At 43.0% G+C, this 2,432-nt stretch overlaps 1 non-coding gene across 1 annotated transcript; it reads left to right on the top strand.

Moving 5' to 3' along the window:
• Window positions 1-384: 384 nt before the first annotated feature.
• On the top strand, window positions 385-467 carry trnal-cag (transfer RNA leucine (anticodon CAG)). Its single transcript has one exon. It is a non-coding gene; the product is annotated as a tRNA-Leu (tRNA).
• Window positions 468-2,432: the final 1,965 nt, after the last annotated feature.

The raw sequence follows: 2,432 nt of genomic DNA, 5'->3' as shown, positions 1-2,432 counted from the left end.
TCAAAACAAAAGGCCACTCAAGGGTGAACACTGCTCAGTCGAAAGACCAGCCCATCCTCAGACCACATCTTCAGGTGGCCGGTGGCCGCAAGACGTTAGTGACCACGTGGTCTAATGGACAAGGCGTCTGACTTTGGATCAGAAGACTTTGAGTCCCTTCGTGGTTGGACAGTCGTGTATTACAGGTGAATGGACTAAACTGTGTCCCTTTTACAGAAAAAAGTGAGGTTTTTCAGATCTCCTCCACAGAAGGTGGATCTGATTTCAGGTCATGGCCAATACTGACCTAATCAGCGATCTAATCAGGCAGTCATTGTGTATTGTGGACTCACTTTGATGGGCTAATTTTCAGCAAATTTTTTGGTTGATTTTTCTGCATCTGTTGTCAGAATGGCCGAGTGGTCTAAGGTGCTGCGTTCAGGTTGCAGTCCCCCCTGCAGGTGTGGGTTCAAATCCCACTTCTGACAGACGCTGCTTTTATTTCATCTCTACCTAACTCCCTCAGGGACCACCTCTGATGCCGAAAACCAGGGGCCTTTACATCTTCAGTCTAACACTCTCCCAAGTGAGTTATGTCTTGACTTAGTGGATACTTAGGATGAGGGATCTTCAGCATACTATGAAAATTTGTCCTATTACGGGCAGCAATTTTGCACAAAGGCAACACAACACTATCTCAAAGTAAATTTGTGCTGTACAAAGGAGAGGGAAGTCTTAGGGATGAATTTCTGAATTCAAGATTTCAAATTGGTCAGTGACAGGAAGGGTATCCTCAGCATGGCAGAAAATGTGTTTACTAAGTGTGAACAAAAGATGTCATCTGGATGTACTCCTGCGATGTGTGTTGGCCAATTCATTTCATTCATTCAGAGTAGATGGGGGACTGGGTGAACTCTGGATGACCTAAAGAACACTACTTCCTACTTACCTGAAATTTTTATTTTAAACTCTTTAGCTGTTAAAACTGTCTCAGAGTGGTTAACATGAGTAACTGTAGTGAAAATAAAACTGGGCACTGAAAATGTATTCCAAAATGAACATGTAAAAAAGAAGTAGATAACCAGAGACCAAACTCCTCAACATGAAATTGTGAGTGTGTGTGCATGTGAATTCATGCACATGAGTGGCATTTGACACTCCCTACGCACGCTAGCATGTTAGCACAGCGGAGTTAGCTCAATGCTGGCTTAGTATGTATTGGTATCAGTAATCTTCACAACTGCTCTGAATGGTGACAGTGGGGCAGCCTTTGTGTTTACATCTGAATCACATGTGATTCAGCGCAACACAGCGTGCCAGCATTCAACTTCCCAGCAGTGCCTCTTTATTGAAGTTTAAGGTTGTTGAGATAACTTCATGTAACTTCTTCTGCAGGAGTTTAGTCAGTAATTTGGTTGAGTGACTAAGCAGGATAATATGGAGCAGTAATTTCAGTAATTTCAAACACTGTGGAGATGATGTTTGGAACTATACGAGGCTGCATCCCCGTGGCCGGGGTTCGATTCCCGGTCAGGGAAAGTGTTTTTACTGAAAAATACAGGTGATTGAAAAATTTTATTATTTTTAACGCTCCTGAAATAGCGTTGAAACCTGTTGATGTTGTTAAAGCGGCCTTCTCTCAAAGCTTAGCTTGGATGCTAGCATGGCAGCGGAATTAGCTCAAATGGTAGAGCGCTCGCTTAGCATGTGAGAGGTAGTGGAATCGATGCCCACATTCTCCACAAGACTTTAGCTCTTTGGAGATACAGCAACAAGTGAACTAAACACAGCAAGTCTTTGGTTTTTTTGTATGGATTCATGGCAGAGGTTACAAAATTAAAGAGGTCAAGGAGGTCAGTGGATCAGCAACAACCACAAAATTACTGTTTCTCTTGTCCAGAGATTGCAATGATAATTTTGTGGTTCATGGTGTTGATGCAGACAGAACTTCACAACTCTCTGACAGAGAAGCTGGATGCTGCTCTTGTGCATTTAAACTGGAAAATAGTGAGATGACACCTGTTGTGTTATTCTTTATACTTGTCTATGCAGAGCGGTGAAATGGTCCATAGAAGTCTAATATATCATCGAAGCATGTTAAAGGAACTGAGGTTCTAGTCCCAACCACTAAATTCTCATTATTAACTGAAGCTGTGCCCTGTATAAGGCTCAAACTCATGACTTTCAGATTATGAGACTGACGTGCTGACTACTGCACCAAATGTCTGAGTCACAGCAATGCTCCTGTGACTCAGCATTTTCCAGCCTGGAAAGTTTTCTCCTCAAAGGACAGGGCACCTTCTTGTTGTGAGGAAGCACAGCTTCCAACCTTTGTGGAAGTGACACACAATTGTGAGGAGCACAAGCGTTGACTGACACAGACGTGGTTTTAGAGAAAAACTGCAGAGAAACTGGCAGTACTGATGCTGAGCTGCCTCAAGTGTCTGTCTTAT

The sequence above is a fragment of the Echeneis naucrates genome, unplaced genomic scaffold, assembly GCF_900963305.1.
Source record: "Echeneis naucrates unplaced genomic scaffold, fEcheNa1.1, whole genome shotgun sequence".
Taxonomy (NCBI): Eukaryota; Metazoa; Chordata; class Actinopteri; order Carangiformes; family Echeneidae; genus Echeneis; species Echeneis naucrates.
Note: the sequence above shows the minus strand (reverse complement) of the source record. Positions and strands in the feature narration are given on the sequence as shown.